This window comes from Ambystoma mexicanum, chromosome 9 (assembly GCF_040938575.1).
Source record: "Ambystoma mexicanum isolate Mex_15411 chromosome 9, UKY_AmexF1_1, whole genome shotgun sequence".
Classification (NCBI taxonomy): domain Eukaryota; kingdom Metazoa; phylum Chordata; class Amphibia; order Caudata; family Ambystomatidae; genus Ambystoma; species Ambystoma mexicanum.
This window is the reverse complement of record NC_090931.1, coordinates 559,873,420-559,896,294: the sequence shown is the minus strand read 5'-3', so window position 1 is coordinate 559,896,294 and position 22,875 is coordinate 559,873,420. Positions and strand designations below refer to the sequence as shown.

Below are 22,875 nucleotides of genomic sequence, written 5' to 3'. Positions count from 1 at the left end.
TGTGAAAGATTAGCACACACACCTAACTCTTACGGTCTATACCAAGCAAAAACAATGGCGTGAAACATCTCAATGTTCAGATAGGTGACCCGCAAAACTGTGACTCGAAGGTTTTGGACTAAGTAATGTAAACAATACCTCCTCATCAGCCATCCTAGTCAAAGCCCTTTTATTTGACGATGTGCCAAGCAATGGCACCATTGTTTAAAGACAAGACTCATGTATGCCACTATACAATGTCATTAAATACCATTAGCATTGTGAGCGGGGGCGCCAGCCAATTGGAGCTCAGAAAGCGTGCTGTTTTTTCTGGTGTAAACCTGCATTCTGACATCATCCAGTTATCTCAGGAGGATAGCTCAGGGGTAACGTGCTCGCCTTGGAAGCCCTGGGTCTGGACTTAGAAACCTCTGGGTATTAAGCATGTTATAAATAACCTATCATATGCTGAGCGCACCTCGCCCTATGCCTCCCTTGCTCGCCCTCCTTCCCCATGAAGCCTTTAAGCAAACGTGGGTGCTAAAGGCTAAAATAAGAAAAACTTGCTCCTGCTTCAACAGCCTAAGAGACAGAAATGCCTCTAGTTGGCCGCCCTTGGATACCAACAAGTAACTCTACCCCACTTGCCAGTTTTCTTTACTGATGGTTGGTCAAACCCATTGACTTAAGCTGCTTACTGTAGGTTTTGCAGCACTTCCAACTCCATCAATGAGATGCGTCTGCAAAAATGTCTGCGTGTGCCAGAATTGCACTGCTAAATTCCAAAGTATGACATTCCAAAGTGTGACAACGTACTGGCAAACTGCCCTACGACATATAAAAAGGAGTGGCTATTTTTGGGCAGAACTCAGGACCTGTCTTAAAATGACCACCTCTATGCTTATGTTTTATTGTATCGGAATAAACACACAGAAGAACTTGCAATGCAAAAACGTGCATGGTCACCCTATCCTTGTGAGCCACCACTGCTCCACAAATACCCGGTCTCTTTATTCCACAGGATCTTTTTTTGGTTTCTTCTTTTATTTTTTTTACTGCTATGGATTTCAGTTAAGTTACGGTTCTTTTTGTTTCCGGATGGTTGATGTTGCTTAATGTGGTATTGAGTTTGTTGGTGTTTGGGGTTTTTCTCGTGATGGGGTAAGCTGACTCGTATGTGAGATACATAGGACAAGTAACTGTTAGAGGAAAGGACCTCGGTGTCTCTGGTTCTTGATCTCCCGAGGGGCATCATTTGCAGTGTGGGCGGTGCTCCAGCAGTAATGTACAAGCTGGGGCTTTTCTCTTATAATAGTTGCGATTTCGGGGCTTGACACCTTAAGGTGCGCGAGTCTTCTGTCATACATTCAAGGAAACCTCCGGTATAGAAGAACAGCCTAACACTTAGCCAGATGATATGGAGCCTGTCAGGCTGGAAGTCTAAGATTTCATGGACTCCTATGTGTTGGCCTCTATTGATTGGGTCTTTGCAAAGAAAATGGATGTCATGACTAATACCTTTGAGGAATATGTTAACAGGGCAGTGGCTAGGTTAACACTATACGCTGTACCTCCTGTGCAGTCCATGGGGGTAGGTTCTGGGCGAGGGAAGTACCCCTCAGCCCCATATTCCACTCCTGTGCCTTTAGCTACAAAGGTCCCGGACAAGGCATGGAAGAATATTCTCCTGGTGGATGAAGCAGGAAAAACAGTTGCAACTCCTTTTGGCCACAGGGCAGGTATTTTGCTACCAGTTAGAGATACTGTTGCTCTCTAAGTTAGATGGCGAGGATGATGATTTATTTGGCCCTTTGTAAAAGCCAAGGTGACCCCAGATCTCCCCTTGCTAGACTGATGTACTTTTCTTCCTCCTATCACACTTTTCTCCAATGGGGTTACTTATGTGTGGTAAATCCCCAGCCTCTATTTTCTGGCAAAGATCGAAGTAATGGCGATTAGACAGTAATACTTCTTTCAGTTATTCAGAATACATTGTGAGTCCAGATGTTTGATCCCTTGTTCATATCGCATGCACATTCTAGGTAATGTATTCCTTTGCAACAGGTAGTGTATTATGCTGATCTTTTTTTTTTTTTTTTAAAGATCTATGTTGGACATCTCTCCCCAAAGCAAGATTAAGGCAGGTTGTCCCCAACCTAGCCTGGCTTACTGTGTTTACCCTGGTCATAGACCACAAGATTGCTCTGTTCTTCACTAAGTATGGGAATGATAGTTTCCAACGGGGTTGTCAAGGCTTGAGGTACCTGTCAAGACTTTATCCTTAATGTGGTCGGGCAAGTTTTTAAGATATTGAACTTTGCTGAGGAGGATCGGTTTTTGGAGCACCCCCTGACCCTGCAGGCCTCCATAGTTTGACTCAGTGGGCAAGTAGCGTTCTTGGGATGCAAGTGAGTTATAATGTAACATTATAATTATCGGCCCAAAGTGGTGGTCTTGAACGAATCCAGGAATTCTGCCTCCTGGGGAACACAATTATTTGGGGGTGGATTTTGTAAAAGAATTAGCGCGATAACGCTAATGCCTTCAACTCCTTGGATGAGGCCCAGGCATCTCTGGAGCATATTTTTACTTCCCACATTCCTCCCAGGGCCTTAACTTGGAAGAAGCAGCTTGTCCCGCAAGGCTTCTAGGTCTTCAGCACCTCCTACTAGTTGGCACCAGCATGAGTGCTTCTTCCCTCATTGGGTACACTAATTTCAAGGTCAAGGCGTGGATGTTATACCTTTGAGGGTAGATCTGGGCTCAGAACTGTTTTGCGGAATAATTTGGTTCAGTATAAAATAAAATATTGCATTTCCCAGAACCATTGGGTCCTTTAGACATTGCTGGGTTTCAGGTTGGATTTCATTGTGGTTCCTCATCTGGTGGTTCACAGGCGGGAGAGCAGTCTATCTCATGAGGGTTGCCTTCTGATCTCTCAGGCGGTACAAGGTCTGCTCGAGAAGGAGCAGAGTCTCTTTTCATACTCTAGGCACAGTCCGCAACACCTTATTTCAGAAGATTGGTTTTAATCTGGTTATCAAGCTAGGAGATATTAAAACGTTCACGGTCTATCACTGTTTAAAGATGGAGGCGATTATTTTATGGAAAGGCTTACTGAGGCATGCAGATTGGTTGGTGGGGCTGGAACTAAAAGATGCTTGCAGGACTGGTGCACAGGTTGTTTCCTTACTTCAGTGCTGGGGAAATATTACCTTTTTTAAAGCTCCTTCATTGTCAGCTCACTCTGGTGCTTTGTGCAGCTCCTGCGATCAGTCGTAGCCCTTCTCAGGATCAGGGTAATGTGTCTTGTGATCCATCTGGATGACCTTTTGATTATGGAGTGGGCTCCATATTTGGCTTTGAGTAATCTCCAGGACACAGGTCTTCTCCAGTGGTTGGGGTTTAACATCAAATGGGAGTAGTATGAGGTGGTTCTCTCTCATATTCTGCACTTCTTGGGTATTCTAATGGATTGCAGAAATTCAGTCCTGAAGCTCCGCGGGTCCAAGGTCCTATCCATCAGAAAGGAAATGTGCAAGGTGGTTCAGATGCTGGTGCCTTCTCAGATATCTAGCTAGTGTTGTAGGTTTTTTTTTCCCTCCTACATTTCTGCCATCTACCCGGGTCCTTGCAGTTCCTGGGCACCCCAAAGGGTATAAATTAAACCATTGCAAAAAGGGATGGATTATTCTGATTGAGTGGTGCTTTCCAGAGACGTTAGGTTACAGTTGGAGAAGTGGATTGCCAATCTGAGTGCTTGGAACAGACTTAGCCATTTTGACTTTCTTAACAGTTCAACGTTTAGAATGCGATGCCACCTTAAGCAGGTTGCGAGCCAGGTGCAGGTCTGTCTGACTGGGGGAAGAGAGGAGGCATGGTTGCTGCAGGAGTCTTTGGCATAGCAACACTTTGGAGATTCTTGCATGGTCCTTTATGGTGCACCGTTTCCCCAATCCATATTCCTATTTGCACTGCAGAGTCTGCCGTCTTATGGACAGTATTTCAGAGACTCTTTGGATAAACAAACTGGATGGCATATAGTCCAAAAGGTCATCAGTCCAAAAAGCTATTAGACCTGGTGATTCACTTTTGGGATTTTTTACCTTCACTTTCAGATCGAGGTTAGAGTTGGCTCACAATTTGGTTGTATAGGCTGGTCTCCCAGTCATTGGGTGGAAAGGAGTGATTGCCATCTCCACCGGGCAATCTTTCTTAAACGCGACTCTTAATGGGGATCCTTTCCAGTTTCTCTTCTCAACACACAATTGCCCAGGTATTTGAGTTGAATGCTGAATTGATGTGTGAAGGCCTAAAATACGTTATTTCAGGTGCAGGGAGTGCAAGTTCTTTATGCTGCCTCGCCGTCCCCCTGAACTCTGCACCATGCACCAAGATTGCGCGTACCATCCTGCAACCATAGGTTCAGTTGTCCTCTCTCATACTAGTTACTTCCTAGTGGTAGCTCAGATTTGGTTTCACCTGGGCCCTGTCAATGTCAGTGCAGTTGTTGGTGTTTATTCTCAGAGGAATGATGAATTTCACCCTCTGATTCTTTCAGATTCCCATCGTTTAGGGTCGTGGAGGATATCCGGGCAGGTGGGCAGCAGCAGGACTTACTATTGTGGCTAGAGATTTCATTCAACGAACTTGGGATCCTAGGACCATCAAGTCTTTTGCTCATTGTACCTAATGTGGACTTCTTTCAAGCAGATATTGTTCTGTGTTTTTTTAAAATTTATAATTTTTTTGGGCTACTTTGGCCCATCCATCTGCATATCGCACTGTTAATTTGTATAGGTCGACAATCTCTTTCACAGATTGGTGGGTCGGGTGGCCTGTGGGTTCTCAATCCATGGTATGCAGTTGTGGGGGATCCGACTTGTGGCCCAAACATTCCACTCTTTGTGAAGTTAATGTGCTACTTTTTTTATTTCGTGGTTCGACCAAAGAATGCTGCTTTATCCATGCAGGAGTTGATGCATTTGCTGTCCTTTCAGGAGGATTTCGATGTGAGGTTATGTGATATTTCTGACAACTGCTTTACACCAGATTAGGTTTGGTTCAGGATTTCACATAGGGCTAAGACTGGGTTATCCTAGATTGAGGTCCTTGTTATATCCAGTTTTGTGTTGTGCTTTATTTCTGTAGAGTGGGTGTACATGTCTATTTGAGATCCTTTGAGCTAGGTATGCTATTGCTTCGAAGGCTTTTTAGCCTCATGCCAGGCTGGAAAACATTCTTATATCTGCATACTTGTTGCACAAGCATGTATGGGACACCTTTTATTGTAATCCTGTTGTACATGAAGTTTTTGCAGCTCTGAAACTTGCATAATAGAAATCTGTCATGCCATCGGATGTTGATTGCTCCTTGTTATGACAGTCTGTATTCTGTTAAGGGCACACAGGTAAGTATCCTCCTTCCTAATACTTTTCACCCACCTCTTTTCTGTTATGTCACCCTCTGCAACCCCTGAAGCCTTTACAGGGCAGTAGCTTTGTTGAAGGAGGATATCTGAGGCATGACTGGTTTGTTTTTCAGAGAAGGATTTGGACTCTTCTGACATTCTTGGTCTGTTCTGAAGTTGGTGGTATGTTCTGGAGTCGATCCTCCCAAAAGAATAAGTGATGCAGGGGAGGGTGAATTTTGTGGACTAAAGAAACTGGGAATTGGTGAAGCAATGGTGGCTGTAGGGGTAGCGTAGTCCAGGGAGTTGTAGTACTGTGCACATTTTAGTTTTTTAGAATGCTAATATAAATCTAAGAGGATTGCCAGGAGCAGAAGCAATAGCAATTTGGGAGGACAGTTCAAATTTGTGGCTGCTAATAGAATAATCCCCACCTTCACGCTAGATCTTCAGGAGGACTTTGGGAAATGGTGGAATGAGAGGGAATGAATGATGTTGCCAGACTGCCACAGGAAGGATGGAGCATCCTTCTGCCATGTCTGGTGGCGTGAGCGATTGGAATCGGTGCATTTTCTTCTTAAACATACATATTTGACACAGGGAGTCTCCCTCACCTTTTCGCTTGTTTTTTTGCAATACCTGCGGATGAAGACTTCTCTCAAGTGGAAGGACTCAACTAGTCTGCAAGCCCCTTCTCCCTCCCCCAAAAATGCATTGCATTCATGTTTTGTAAGTTGACTTCCGACAAGCTGGATATTGCCTGTCCGATTACTGCTAGAGAAGGCCTCTGTGCTCCCTCCTGCCTGTTTATAGGCTCTGGCAACCTGATGGTCCTTGCGAATGAGAACTGCCTTGTAGCTCTGAATTGAAGTGGAGCAGAGCCCAGTTGGATGAGTTTTCCTCTTGTTCAGAACCATTTGTCACAGTCTGCCTGATTTTGTAGGGTTGCTAACCACTCCCAACTCACTTGCATCTGCTGTCTGTATCGGAGTTTCTGGAGGAAAGTATACCTGCAGGGAGATGATCCTTCCAACCACCATTCCACATTTGGTCCAATCTGAGCAGTCGAGACTCTGTAATTCTGAGACTGAGCAGCTGTTTTACCAATGTTCCCGAATGGAGGAGCTCTCAAGGGGCCACACAGGTTGCTGTAGACCTGAATCCCTGAAGGAGCAACCACTCATCTTCAGAGATTTGCAAGCTGAATCTGTAGACCAATCCTGTCTTTTGGAGGTAAATGATTCTTCCATATGTGTTATAAAATGTGCTCCAAAATGTCAGTGTCTTCTGTGATACTATATTAGACTTCAAGTTTATCGGCATAGTCGCGACCAGCTGGCTGTCTCAGACCCTTGGATAGACAAGAGGCAGAGATTAATCAGACCCTCCAGGATATTGTGGAATGAAATTACATATTTTGCAGCATTAAAAAGCTAATTTGGCACAATATTGCATTTATTGCAGCATTTTTGCAGCACATTTCTTATTGACTGGGTGGGGTGAGATCGACAGGTTGCAAGAAAGAGGAAATCTGATAGTCCACTAGAGAGCCAAGTTGTCATTATTTGCACCTTTGGTTTTTAATAGAAAAGAGTACCTGATGTCCCTGGCTTGACAGAACAGTTTTTGTTTTGCTCTACTTTTTTGGTTGCATGTACATACCTATTTAATAACTTTATTGACCATTATCAATTGTAATGGTGAAAATATTCTCCCTCTTTCCTACAAACGTGCAAGCACCTACACACCCCACTACCCAACATCCCTCACACTCGCCAAGTCCCCATCCTACCTTAAACTGCCAAACCTCACACACTGCCAGTCATGTGCATACTCGTGTGATCTGTCACACTGGCAAGTCACAACTAGCACATCCCAGTCACTGCCACACTCCCAACTCACGTCTTGCACTCCCCAGTTCCTCCTGCAGTCTGTCCTTCATTCTTTCTCGCTCCTGCTGCATCTTGCATCCTTTCTCACATTCGATCACTCTTCCTCCATCCTTACTCCCAATCTACAGCTCGCTGCCTCATTCTGGCCAACCGCTCCCTCTCTGCTTTTTTTTTTTTTTTTTATTTTACATTTATAAAGCGTCCACACAGCCCGCAGGCATCGAGGCGCTGTTACAGGAATTGTTTGTTTTTCTTAGTTGCGTAATTGTGTTTTTTTTTTTTTTTTGACTTAGTAACGTATTTATAACGCGCTTAAACACCCAGAAGTTTCTAAGCGCGGACCCTGAACCTGTTGTTTCTTCGTGTCGTCTTGCTTCCAAGACGCGCACGCTGCCGCTGGGCTATCCTTTTTGGCCCAGAGATCCCACTCTAATCTGCCGCTCCCTACTGTTGACTATTTTTGGGAATTTTTCAAAAATGTAGATTTTGGGACAGCTTTTTTTAAAAATAAAAATGGAGCAGAGGATGTCCTATTTTAGATGCCCCATCTTTGGAAATGTGCGGGTGCCCTTATTCTTCAAGGTGGCCTGTTCATTTCCAGGGGGCGGAGCTCCAGTGCAAATGATGCACTGGCTAGCACTCTCCTTACACTAATGTTCCCACATGCTCCAGCACCCTAGTAGGTGCTGAGAGCACATTCACTGTGATGGGCCAACATTTCTATCTTCGTTTGAGGAATAGAAATGCAAGTGAGAGCAGTGGTTCATACCTCTGCTGGCACACTTAAAAAATTAAATATAAAAAGATGTCAAAAATAAAATTGCACGACAGGGTCAGCAAAGACCAGGTCATGTAATATGCACCCCCTGCGCCAGTTCCAAATAGGTGCATGGGATTAGATCATTTTTCTGTGCATTTTAAAAGCACACCCTGTTTATACATTCAGGATGCCCTTTTAAATGTGCAGAAACACCGCCTGATGTGCGCAAAGGGGCGAAAGACCAGATAGCCTCCCGTTCCTCCCTGAATGCAGCCGGCCTATAAATGGGCTATCTTACAGGCTGCAGGTGAAGCCGCGCTGTGAAGCCCCTTAGTCAAGGTCTTTCGAGCTCTCGCTCGAAGATGCCGCTCCCACTTTCACCCCTATCCTTCGCCTCGTCACGTGAGTACAATGTGGATAAGCCCTCCGCTCTACATGAGGGACTTGCCCACCCACTCCTTTACAGCCTTGCAGAGGCCTTACGCTACACCTCGCTCCTCCTGCCCAAAGCTGCACCCAATCTGCAACCCTTACTCGCCGATCAGCGCTCCCCCGCGCATGTACCCACCGGCCGTCTGTCTCCATGCGACCCAGAAGCACCTCCAACAGCAACCGCAGGCTCTGCAACAGAGTCGGTGACCTCTATGAAGATGCACAGTATACGCGCACTCGAACACTAACTTTCCCGTCGGCCATCCAGCAAGCCATCCTGGTCCACCATTCCACCATGTAGCCCGTAACGCACACAAACCTTCTGCAGGTAACTAACGCTGCTTGTTACCCCAATACCTCTATCACATGGCCTCCGTGCCGCCTATTGTGACCACTATGCCCGTCTGCAAAGTCGCCGCCATTATATGCCCCAATGCTACAGTACTGCCTACCCCAGCCATGTCCGCTGGCAATGATGTTGTTGCCAGCCCAACTTTAAACGTCACTGCAATGCTTACTATGCCCACTCGTTATACTGGTGCTGCTATTGCAAGCCCTGACACCATTCCATTGCTTACGATGCCTGCATCTAAGTATACTCAGGCTATTGTATGCCCCAGTACCAGTGCAATGCTGACTTTGCCCATCTGTAATGCTACTGCCACTATTGTATGCTCTGTTGCCCTCACTTTGCCTACTATGCCTGCACCGAAGTATATTGTTAGTGTATGCCCCACTACCACAACAATACGTACCTTGCCCATATGCAATGCTACCGCTACTATTGTATGCTCTGATGCCATCACTTTGCCTACTATGCCTGCACCGAAGTATACTGTTATTGTATGCCCCATTAACACTTCAATGCCTACTTTACCTGTATGTAATGATGCTGCTGCACTTGTATGCCCCATTACACTGCCTACCATGCCCGCCTGTAACAATGCTACTCCCATTTTACGCCCCAACTACACCTCAATACCTACTCCGGCCACTAAACCCACTTGTATTGACACTGTTGCTACCACTTGCCACACCGCTAACACCACCCCTCCCACCCTCACACTTAGGTGTGCTAGATCTGTTTTACCCAAAGGTGCGGTTACTGTTGTGCACAATGATGTGCCCCTGCCTAGACCTTCTAGCATAATTGTCATGCCTAATGATGCTATGTTGAATGTTGTGCCCAATCACATGCTTTTGCCTAAATCTGCTAGCTCAGTTCTGCTAAAGCAGTCAACATACCTATTGTTGAACCCAAGGATGTGCCCTTGCTTAGACCTGCCAGCATAGCTCTTGCCCAACGCTGTGGTTATGCCTTATACTGTACCCAATGATATTCCTATGACGATATCTGCCATTACGGGCCACACCACACCAGCACAGAACCCCTCACTGAGCTGCGCCCTTATCAATCCTTGCTCCCTTCATGCGCATGCCCTTGACATACATGACCTTCTCATGATCACTGAAACTTGGCTCCATGAAGCCTCCAACCCGGCCCTTTCCCTGGCACTTCCCCCAGGCTACACCATATTCAGACAGGACCGCCCGTACTTTAAGGGAGTGGGTGTTGCCCTCATAGCTAAAGAAACCATTTCCATCAGAAAGATTAATAAAACTATCGAGAGCAACAGGGACTACCTTCTCCTTAAACTTAATTTATCCCTGAACTGCACCATCACCCTCCACCTTTTCAACTGACCCCCAGACCCCTCAGCTGATTTCCAAGCAGCCCTGACACACCTCTCTAACAACCTAAAAAAAAAAAAAACCCTCTAGGTCCATCCTCCTAGGTGACTTCAACCTCTGTCTCAACGACCCCAAAGACTCGTCTGCCAATTCTTTGGACAAGCCTGGATGGCGGAGAACAGGTTGTGCTTTAACAGTGACAAGACGGAGCTCCTCCTGATTGGCTCCACTGAAACCTTAAAGAAACTAGGCAACCAATTCCACTACTTCACGAACGACAACATCAATATCAGTCTCTCAGACAGTAAAAGCTTTAGGAGTCTACATAGACTCCAACCTTTCAATGTCCAGGCAAGTCAACGCCATTGCGTTTGCCGTGGTATACCACAAAAAGCTGTTCAATGCAGCCAGACCCTTCCTGTCCAAGGATAACTGCCTCACCTTAGCCAGAGCTATAACTGGGTCCCGACTCGCCTACTGCAATGCCCTCTTTGCAGGCACGTCTGTAAAAAAACATGGAGAAGCTCCAAACAAACCAAAACAGTGCACTCCGTCCTGACTTTCACATTCCTAAAAGGGACCATATATCTGCTGCCAGGAAATGGGCCAACTGGCTACCCATTAATGAGGGCGTCCCCTTTCAGACCATGGCTCTAATCCACAGATGCATCAACCACACAGCTCCCCTATACCTAACCCCAGAAATACACAGGTTAACATCCTCCAGACCAACTAGAACACCCTATACCAATTTTCTCACAGTACCCAAAAATAACGAGCCAGTGCAGGTGGCGCTAGCTTCCCATTCATCACAGCCTTGCAATGGAATGCCCTTTCACCGCACCTGAAAGCAGAAAGCTCCCACTTAGCCTTCCGCAAAGCCATGAAAACACTCCTATTCACCTGATCCCAGTCTGCTGAAACTATATATGTAAGGTTTTTACAATATCTGCCACATGTTTTTTCAGCTTGATGTTTGCTTCATTTACCTAAGTCATTTCCTTGTAACTGCGCCTCGATGCCCCCGGGTTCTTTACGTGCTCTATACATTTAAATAAATAAAAAACAAAAATGAATGGGTGCAGCCATTTGGATGCCCTTTGTGGATTGGGCTGCTCCTTTTTTTGGCTCTAGTCATGTTGGAGCACCTCATCACTTCCACCAAAAAACGTGTTGTGATGCTGTCCTTTTGTCAGTTATTTAAAAACAAAAAAACGTGCAGTTTAGAAAAACGTCAGTCTTCGGGGCATTTTGCATGATCGCGGTAAACTGGAGGGTCTGAAAATCACTACAGTAGGGAAATATTCTTGCACCCTTTCCATGTAACACTCATATCCAAGAAGCCAGAACTCTTGTAAATATCTGGGGGATGTGTAGATCCTCAAATGGCACTGCACAGAACTGAAAATACCACGGCACCAGGGAGAATTATAGGTATTATTGGTAGGGCTCGAAGGCCACATGGAGTTGGTTGTCTTGCAGATACAGGGCTATCAATACATTTAATAAGAGATTATTTTAAGGACAACCTTTCAGAATTGCTTGCAAACTACCTACTTCATCTCCTTCAACTGGTCTAGATCATCCTTCCTTTGGTTTCTCTTCCTAGAAATAGGGAAGAATGTGTCCTTCTCCTGAGAGAACCTGGTGATTGTACCTTTCTGAAGAAAGTCCATCACTCCTTGCCACAGCATTGAGCATTTTTCTGGACACTTTCGAATTTGTCTTATGAATACCTGTTTTTTTGGAGTTTTGTCTCAGTTCACTGAATACCCTTCCTGACTATTTGTGGCAGCCACTAGTCTGAGATAGAGAATTCGCATTTTGATAGAAAAAAGGCCAGGTGCTCTCCTGCCGGAAAGTGGAATAGGAGCCATTCAATAAAAAGTTATGCCTTGGGAGGGTTGTGGGGTTCAGAAGTCTGGGTTAATGGGCAGAATTTGAGCTGAAATCGCCCCCAACCCGACCTCGGTGAGGAGCCAGTAATGGGGCAGTGTAGAATCTGGCCATTTTTGAGCTATTGGACTTCCATTTTCTCACGAAAACCCATCTTCTTGCTACAACTATTGATACTAACGCAGAACCACATATGGTGTTAAATGTTACACCTGAAAGGAATGTTGCTTGTAATTCCATAGCTGCACGCAGCCCGGGGCACTTTCCCCACTTTTGAGATGATTCAAAAAGCTTCTGAAAATTCTTTCAGGCATATGGGCAGCATACGCACCTGTTCAAATGCTGCAACTCCATCTTTTTGATGCGATCGCCACTTAACTGTCCATCACATCTGTTGGAATGGCATCCTCTGGTTCAGTGGACCCCTAGACTAGCTAAATGTTTCAACCTTTACTACTTGCAGAAACGCTTCACTCTTTAACAAGAATTGCCCTGACTGCCATATGTAGTGGTGAAGCGTATGAGCCCGGAGCGGGCTAAAAGGTACCTCTGTGGTTGGTTCCAGTTGTTCTGGGAAACTAGGAATTTCCCAAAAATACTGCAGCACTGTCCTTCGCATGTGGATTAGATTTGCCATTCATTAAAAGCAGAAAACATTAGCTGATTAATTTTACCTTTGCATTCATCTAGAGATAATGGCATTCAGAGGTAGATTGGGATCAAACGCAGCCTGTACATCTGGTTCCTCATCCTCCACAGGCGGCCACTTCTCTGAATGCGTTAGTGCAATGGTCTCCAACCTTTAAGTTGGCAAGACCTACTTGTAGTTAATGGCTAATAGGCGGGAGCTCCTGCGGTGGTGTCCCTGATTATGAGAATTTATACTAAGATTTATTTAGGTTGTTTATTTGCTCTTTATAAAAGGAATAACTTGCATTTACTATGATAACTTTAAAAACATCTTTATTGGATTCCAAGATGGCCGCCGGGGTGACGAGTTGCGTCTAAATCGCGCTCTCCCCGGGCCGCCGAAATGAGCACGATTCAGCAGCAAAACACACGAGTGAGTTGGAAGGGCTGGGGCGAATCCCTCCATACCCCGTCCCTGCACCCAGCCAAGGCATACCAAGCTAAAAGAATCGGACCGGGTGCGGGGGTGGTCTCAAGGCGGTGGAGCCGGCGAACCGGCCCTTCGTCACCCCCCCCTCCACTCCCTGAGCCAAGGAACTCGGAGGGGCAGCGCTGGCGGCAGGGTCCCCAACACATGGCCAGGAGGCGCAACCAGCAAGAAGTACAAGGAGCGAGGGGCCAGAGACTGCTAGGCACTGACCGTGGGTAGAGCGCGGACGACGCCGAAGGTTGGGGAATGGCTCCTGCCCTGCGCGGGCCCCACGGATAGCAGCGGGGAGACGGAGAGGCAGACACCCGGATTCAAATCCCACCCCCCAGAGGTGAGCGGAGCAGAGAAGGGAAATAGAGACCAGGCCAACGGCTGTTTTACGAGAAGCACTGGGGAACCCATCGGAACGACGGGATCCAAGCGGGGTGGCCTGCTGCCGAGATAGGAAACCCTGACCAGGAAAAGAAACCTGCACAATTAAATAAGGGGCCACTCAAGAAGGCCCTAACAGGCACAGGCTCAACAAACGGGGTCGGCATCAGGTGATCCACGTCGGCATCGAACGGAACATGTGCAGGGCAAAAAGCAAAAATAACGCTACCCAACAGGCCCCGCAGACCTCGAAGCACGACACAAACATCCTACAACTGTGGTCAACGGACACCACAACGCAAGCTAAAGGGAAGCCCCAGGAGAACCAACAAGGCGAAGGCATGACGCAGACAAACCCCCAACACCCACCCTCTAGGGATGACATGCAATCATGGTTCCAGGAGCTGCAGGAAAAATTCATGTCTTCAGTACAGGAGCAGTTCACGACGATGAAAAACTACATGAAACGGGCGGTGCAGGACCTGAGGGTCGACGTGGCCAAACTGGAGGAGAGAACAGACATATTGGAAAGAGCGGTCCAGGGGGTCGAGGAGGAAGCGCAACAGGTTAGCGAAACTCAGGAACACTTGGTGAGACTCACCCATAACCTGGAAATACAATGTGAGGAGTTGGAGAACCGCTCCAGAAGGTTTAACATACGCATCAAAAACATAGCGGAAACAGTACTGGACAAAGACCTTATGACTGCAGTGAAGGAGGTGTTAAGGGATATTCTAGATGCACCAGAGACAGATAAAATCAGAGTGGACACGGTCCACAGGGTTGGACCAAAAAGATCTGGAGCACTGGGAGAAAGACCACGGATGTTCTGGTGGCGCTCTCCTCATACCCACAAAAAGCAGATCCTGAGGAAGGCTAGAGAAATGGATCATATCAGAATGAACGGACAAGAAATTCAACTCTACCAAGACTTGGCCCTGGTCACATTGCAAAAACGAGTGATGGCCCCACTAGTCAAGGCTTTGATGGCGAAAGAAATCCAATACATGTGGACATTCCCGTTTGGACTGACCTTCACATGGGAGGGGAAACGGAGAAGAGCGACCACATGGGAAGAGGACTTCAATATTACTGGGCTCCAGGACGACGGGGAGGAAGCGGATCAAGCAACATCAAGAGGGGAGCAAATGAGAAAACCAAGAGGCTGGGAAACAATTAAACAAAAAAGGCCAATCTCTGGAAGGGAAAGCCGTAAGAAGCTACCATGAACAGATTAAGAGAAAAGGAACGTTGTGGGCATCCCTGGCGACAGCCACACAAGGCACCCTTGAGGGGGGACGGAGAAAAAAAATGAACTGCCACAAGAAAGGCAACAAGGGTGGCTCGGGAGGGACCCACCGGCTTGGAATCCGGTACGGACAGACCGGAATGTCGAGTTTAGGATCCCCTACAAAAATTCCCCCCGATAGGATGGAGGCTAGCAAGCTGTGGGCGCAACGCCCTGGCATCAGTAGGAACCCTCGCCCTCCTCGGGGCAACATGTTTGGTTTATGGTTATTTGTTGGGGGGGGTGAGTTCAAGGGAAGGGGAAACTGGGATGGGGGCAAGAAAACCAGAGCAGCGGCAAAGAAAGGGGACTCAATGCTTAGGTGCACGTTCCTTACTAAATGGGGAAGATACGCATTGTACCATATAATATCAGGGGGATGAATCATCCCACGAAACGGGTGAAACTGGAGAAACTAATCAAAAGGGAAATGGCGGACCTGCTACTCCTCCAAGAAACTCATATTAGAGCAAGGGACAAACAGAAAACCCGTGTAAGGGGATACAAAATATGGGCTCAGGCGAATACAACAGAAAAAAGATTGGGGGTCCTGATAGCGGTGAGGGATGGAAGGGATGCCAAACTGGAGGGCGCAATTACAGATCCAAACCCTGCAGAACGCCCTTCGAGCAGCCCTAGGAATCCCAAGAAGAGAGCATATCTCAGACGTCAGAAAACAATCTAACTGGCTATCCACAGCTGACAAAATTAAACTCAAAACAGCATCATTGACTTTCAAAAGTATTAATGACCTAGCCCCCAAATACCTAACAGAAAGATTCAAAAGAAGAACTTCTAACAGACCTACCAGAGAAGCATACACCAACCAACTAGCTGTGCCCCCATTCAAGTTGAGCACAGACGGAGGCACCAGCTTCCCTGTCAAAGGGGCCCAGCTATGGAAATCCCTCCCATCATCCTTAAGGTCTGACCAATCTTATCCACACTTCAGACTTATTTGCATTAAATGGCTCAAAGAAAATGACCTATAAATGACTAGACTAGGACTACTCACGTCTGACCCACCTGTTAATCTGCAGCCGAACGCATACCTCGCTCATCACCCCCGCTTAACCCACCTTGCTCCTTGACATTCAATGTATACTGTGTACACACCTCTGTGTACAATCACCTGTGTATGTAACCATGTATATTGTCATCATTTACTGTTAATGCACCCTGTAACCTTCCTGAAATGTGTAACTGTAACATGTAAGCTTAAAGTATTCTTGAACACGCGCCCGGATACCCTCGGGTCTGGCGCGCGCTATAAATAAACAACCAAACAGTTAAGGAGGGAAGGTATGCGTTCGCAAACGTGGTGCTGGAAGGGCAGCGGATCGCCCTCGCGTCAGTATATGCGCACAATGTGGGACAGGATGGCTTTCTTGGAGATACCCCGGGAAAACTAGAAACCTTTGCAAGGGGGGAGTTGATTATGGGGGGAGACCAGAATATGGCATGGAACCCACAACTGGATAGAAGCACAGGGAATGCACATGGCCATGGGGCACTGTCAAAACGCCTCAAACAGCAGATGGACCTACTAGCCCTAAACGATGTGTGGAGGGAACTGAAAGGGAAGCAAATAGGGTATACGTATTTCTCATGTGCATAACTCCATGTCAAGAATTGACTACTTTTTTTTATTTATTCAAAATTGTTTTAGTTGAAAAATCAACTTTTTCAATATTTTGCATCAAGTTTACATTTCTTTCTTTTTACACAGACATGTATCAGGTCATATATTTCATTACATATAAGCTATCCAATTTGGAGTCACATGGATCAAAGAGAAAACAAGTGATATTTTGTGTACTATGATACGATGGAAAAACATCACAACAATTACATGGTATGATAGTTGCATTGGGTTCCCACTAAATTCAAAGAATTCAGATATTGCACCATTGCTATAATTAAGGAGACATTTGCTGTGTTAAATATTTCATACCACAATTGTTCTTTCGTGAATAGTACTTTGTGTTTAAAGAACTTGAAAAAATATCTTATCCTTAGATCGCGTAAAGAAGAGCATTCCGAGATTAGATGGAAGGGTTTTTGCAGAATCTGCAGGTGGTGCTTAGCGTTAGAGTTTTGGAGTATTGGGCCAGTTTGATCTTAGTTGGAGTTAGGTCCAGTATAAAGCGCAAAAATGTATCCGCATATGATCAGGGAAGGTTGAAATGTATTTCGGAATGTCATTCAGTGCTTTTACAATAAACGGGCCTGCTTTAAAGGCGGAGTATTGAAGACATTTTTCCCTTGTGGTGATCCAGTCATATCTAAGAAGCTTGATTTTTGCTTTATCTGGGAAGAGGGCAAGGTCACTGAGAGAAATGTCAGCTCTATCAAGAGTTTTTTTTACACTCCTCGACCCATGGAGAGATCGAGGTATTGTTTGAGGATTTCATCCAGTCTCTTATTGCCGGAAGTACATTTTTGGCGTTATCTGGAGTAAGTAGGGCTTTCCGGTAAAGTGCTAACATTGCCCATGAGACTGTCACGGCTAGAGAAGACAGCCCAAGTTCATATCAGAGTATGGTGGTTGGGAAACTCTGCGGGACTGGCAGTAATGTTTTCCAATATATACCTTCAATGTAGTCCCAATTTATTTGTTTCTTCATGATCTTGGTGTGACTTCCATATGTTATAATGGGAACTGCTTTCTGTAAGTAGAACATACGAGCAAGTATTAAGGAAAACCAACCATATTTTCTTTGTAAAGCTTTAGCTTGAATTGCCAAGAGTTTCATTCTTTTGGAGATTTCATCTTTGTATGGAGTGTCGGCTATACTTGCATTGATGTTAACTCCTAGATATGTATACTGATATATTATATCGAGTGGACAGTTAGAAATGTACCACTTGAATTTGATTTTCGATTTTTTGGGGGATGTTTGGACAGTTAAAATCTTCGTTTTTTTTTATATTGATTTCAAGTTTGTTTGTTTCTGCGTATTTTGATAACGCACCTCGTGTCCTCTGGAGTCCTATGGGTGTTTTGTCAAAAAGGACCATATCATCTGCATATAATATGTAGGGGATTGTTAAGGAACCTATCCGTGGTGAGAAGGATCGGACGGTCAACATTTCTTTAAAAAAATCACTGATCTAAAAGTTAAAAAGAATTGAGGCGAATGGACATCCCTGTTTTAGACCTGTATTTGTTCTTATTATATCAGACAACAGTCCGTCAGTAGTAAGTTTTACTCTTGCACTCGTGTTCGAGTAGAACAATAGAATTAAGTCAAGAATATGTGCCGGGCACTTGGCATTACTAAGTTTCTCCCATTGCAAGGTGCGAGAAATAGTCGAAGGCTTGTTTGAAGTCGACTAGGGCAAGATAGATTGGTTGTTATAATCGAATGGCTTCAGCTTTCAATGTGGCAATAGTGATTAAATTTTTTTTTTAAACTTGTATTTATTAGTTTTACATAAATAATACATGAAGAAGTTAACATTGAATCTTGTAACATTCCCTTCCCCCTCCCCCCTCCCTCCCCACGGGACGGATGGAGTCTTTTGTCCAGGGATTCTTTTATGCGTTGAATATATCTGAGATTTTTATGTTATGGGGGCACCATTGTTCCATAAAGTCTGACTGGAGGTATTGCAGGGTCCCTTCCCATTCCTTTACAAATTTGTCTCCTGTTCCTTGAAGTTTGTGGGTAATTTTCTCCATTGTTATATGGGCCCATACTTTCTGTAGCCAGGTGTAGGTCAATGGGGTATTTTTATTTTTCCAGTTCTGTGCAATGGTGGTCCAGGCTGCAATGAGTAGTCCCATGAATGATCTCCATTGCGTTTTGGTGTATTGCCTTGCTGTGTCGTCTTTGATTCCACAGAGCCACACCTCCTCCCCCATCAGCCCCACATCCGGGAATATTTTGCCCATCTCGTTTTTCACTTCTTCCCAAAAGGGTCTGATGCCTTTACAGTCATGCCATATGTGTCTCCATGTTCCCACTTCGTCACATCCTCTCCAGCAGTGGTTGGACGTGTTGGGGTACATTGAGTGGAGCCTCTCTGGGGTGTAGTGCCACTGTGTCATTATTTTGACCCACATCTCCCTAGTTTGTGCCGAGCGGGTCATTCTGGGGATCTGTTTCCATAGGTCCTCCCATTGTTTATCCGTTGGTTCCTCCCCCAATGTTCTGCCCCATTTTATTCTGTATGACCATTTAATGCTTTCCCCTTGTGAGTTTATGTATTTGTATAAAGTTGATACCCATTTTCTCTCCCCCGTGTTGGATGTGATGTATGTTTCGAACCCTGTAAGGTCCCTGGTTGCTGCCTCGATGATTGTCGGAGAGTTTAGCCAGTGCTTTAGCTGCTCATATCTGTATCTATCACTTTTAAGGATTCTCGTGCCAGCCACGCACGACTCCAGGGGGATGATTTCCTTGTCCATAAACATCTCTCCTATTTTAGTAATGCCCGCCTTCTCCCAGGTGTCATATGCCCCTTGTTCCATCCCCGGTGGAAATAGTGGGTTTCTACAGATGGGTGTGAAGGGCCCAATCGCTGTGGTCATTATGCCTTTTTTTGTTTGGCTATCCCATGCTTCTAACGTGGTCTTCATAATTTCGCTTAACCTTAGATTTTCGTGCCTGTGCTGCCTCTGTTTCCAGAGCAGTTCTACCAGTGGGGTCCTTGCTACTGCTCTGTCTTGTTTGGCCCATATCTGTTGCGGATCCTCCCCCACCCACTCCCTTAGAACTTTAAGCTGTGCTGCCTGGTAGTATTTTCTAAAGTGGGGTAGCGCCATTCCTCCTTCTCTGGTTGGGGCCGTGAGGACCTTCCTGGCTATTCTCAGTGTTTTCCCTTTCCATATGAAGGACGATACCAGTTTTGTTAAGGTTTTGAAGAACGTGTCTGGGACCCCCACTGGGAGAGCCTGAAAATAATATAGTACCTTTGGGAGGATGGTCATCTTGATTGATTGTATTCTACCCCACCAGGATATCTGTAGTGGGTTCCATCTGTTTAATTCCCTTCGGATGTTTATTATTAGCGACGGGTAGTTTTCCCCGTAGAATTGCTCTATTTTTGGGGGTACATTTATTCCTAGATATTTAATGCCTTTCTGTACTATCTTGAGGTCCAGTATTTTTGCCTGCCTTTCTATGTTCGTTCTATCCCCTGCCAGGATGAGGATCTCTGATTTTTTTCTATTTATTTTTAGGCCAGAGATGGTCCCATAGTTTTCTAGTTCTCTAACTGTGGCCGATAAAGTGGATTCAGGGTCCTCTAAGGTTATTAGCATATCATCTGCATACGCAATTACTTTGTGTTGCTGACCCGCCATTTCTATCCCTTTGATGTGTATTGATTCCCGTATTTTAATTAGGAGGGGTTCTAAGAAAAGAGCGTATAGTAGTGGTGATAGGGGGCATCCCTGTTTCGTTCCTCTCGTTATCGTTACCTTGCCAGTGAGTTCGCCATTAATGGCTATTCTACTGGATGGGGAATTGTAGTTTGCTCTAATACTCGCGATATATTTTTCCCCAAACCCCATGGATTCCAGAACCCTAAACAGTATGGACCACTCCACTCTATCGAAAGCCTTCTCGGCATCTACTGACAGTAGTATCGCTGGGGTGCGGGTTATCCCTATTTTTTCGATCAGGTGGGCTAGCCTCCTAGTATTATCGTGGGTTTGCCCGCCTGGAATGAAGCCTGATTGATCCTCGCTAATCAATTTAGGGAGGAGCGGGGATAGCCTTGTTGCCAGGATTTTGGTATATATTTTTGCATCTAGGTTGATTAGGGAGATTGGTCTGTATGATGCGGGGTTAGTTGGATCTTTGCCTGGTTTGTGAAACACCAGCACCTTCGCTTCGTTCATTGTGGGGGTCACATTACCGGTGTCTTTGAATGAGTTTAGGAGTCTTGTTAGGATCGGGGTTAGTATGTCTGCATATTTTTTATAAAATGGTGCCGTAAACCCATCCGGGCCTGGAGCTTTGTTACTTGGGAGTTCTTTTATGGCTTTATTGACTTCTTCTTCACTGATAGGGGTCTCTAGTGACTGTTTATCTTCTTCTGAGATTTTCGGGATCTTTAGGGCCTCTAAGTATGAAGTTTGGGCGTTTGTATCGGGGTGTTCTGTGGAGTAGAGCGTTTGATAAAATTGCCTCATTGTTTCCCCCATGTCGTGCGTAGAGGTTTGAGTGGCACCTTTCGTATCGCATATGGCCTTAATTGTTTCTTTTTGTTTCGCCCTTAGTTGTCGCGCCAGGAGTCTGTCTGCTTTGTTCGCTCTTATATAATATCTCTGTTTCAGATAGAGTAGATTCCTTTCTGCGCCCTTTGTACGTAACATCTCTAGTTGGCCTTGTGTATGTTTCAGAGATTTTTTCAATATCTTTGTGGGTTGAGTCGTCAATTTCTCTTGGATCTCAATTGTTTTTTCCAGCTCTTTTTCCCACCGATCCCTTTGTTTATCTCTCGTGATTTTCATCGCTATCATCTTCCCCCTCAAGACTGCTTTAAACGCGTCCCAGACTGCGCTCATTGCGACCTCCCCCGTGTCATTTTGTAAGAAGTATTCCGCTATCATTTCCCTTATGGCCTCCCCTGCCACTGGGTCATGGATCAACTCCTGCGGTAACCTCCATTTCCATAGCCCGCTCTTCCTCCCTGGGAGAGTCACGTCCAACCATAGAGGGGCATGGTCCGAGAGGGCTATAGAGCCCTTATCTAGTCCTTGTATCTTTCCCAGTAGTCCCACTGACACCCATAGATAGTCGATCCTGGACATAGAGCTGTGAACATGTGAGAAATAGGTATACCCCCTTTGTTCACCCTTCAGTTCCCTCCAGACATCATTCAGAGCCATTTGGTCCATTTGCTGTTTCAAACGTTTTGATGGCGCCCCCTGTCCATGTGTGTTTCCTGTGCTCCTATCTAGCTTTGGGTTCCACGCCAAATTAAAGTCCCCCCCCAGTATCACCTCCCCTCTAGCGAAATCTTCCAGTTTCGATAGTGCGTTTCTGAGAAAGCCATCCTGTCCCTGATTGGGTGCATATATTGAGGCGAGCGTTATGCGCCATCCTTCGATCTCTACGTTGGCAAAGGCGTACCTTCCTTCCTTATCAGTCATAGTGTCTATTGGTTTTATGTCCTTTCCTTCTTTTATCGCTATCAGGGCTCCTGCTTTTTTTTCTGTTGTCGTTGCCTGCGCCCATATTTTATATCCTTTTATCCGCATTTTGTGCTTATCTTTAGTTTTGATATGGGTTTCCTGGAGGAGTAGTACATCCGCCTTCTCCCTTTTGAATTGTTTCTCCAGTTTCGTTCTTTTTGTTGGGTGGTTCATGCCCCTGATATTGTAGGTCATAAAGCGTATCATCCCCATTCTATTTTGTTTGTATGCCATTGCCTCTGGTCCCCTCTTGTTCCTGATTTCGCTCTTTGTTTCTTCCGATCCCTTCCCTTCCCTTGAACTTCCCTTCCCCCCCAACTTTGAACTTTAAACCAATCAAACTTTCCCCCGAGTAGGGCGAGGGTTCCTATTGACGCTAGGGCGTTGCGCCCTTCGCTCCCTGCCCTCCATACCCTCGGGGGGTATGTTATGGGGATTTCTAAACCCCACTGATCCATTTGTCTTTACCTGGTTCCCGACCGTTGGGTCTCGACCAGGCCGCCCTCCTTGAATTGTCCGTTCCGGTCCGTTCCCATGTTCCCCCCCGACTGGGTCTTCAGTGGCAGCGTATCCATGTCTGTTCCCCAGGCATGTGTTTTTCTTATACTCCTCATGGTACCTTTCTCCGGGTGTCTCTCCCTGGATTTGCCTTCTTCTGCTTGCTGGATTCCCAGCCCATAGGTTTTCTCGTTCATTCTCTCCTGTTTGTGGCCTCCCCCTGGTCCATCTGCTCCATCTCTTCATCTTGTAGTCCCATCGTGCTGAGGCCTTCTTCCAGCGTGGTCACTCTCTTCTGTTTTCCTTCCCATGTGAACAGCAGCCCAAACGGGAAGGTCCATTTGTAGCGGATTTGTTTTCCTATTAGCACTTTCACCAGTGGGGCC

The 22,875-nt window shown here is 45.8% G+C and overlaps 1 protein-coding gene across 2 annotated transcripts in view; it reads left to right on the top strand.

Moving 5' to 3' along the window:
* RAD51C (RAD51 paralog C) overlaps positions 1–22,875 on the top strand; it is a 609,255-nt gene that overhangs the window by 85,507 nt on the left and 500,873 nt on the right. The window lies entirely within an intron of this gene.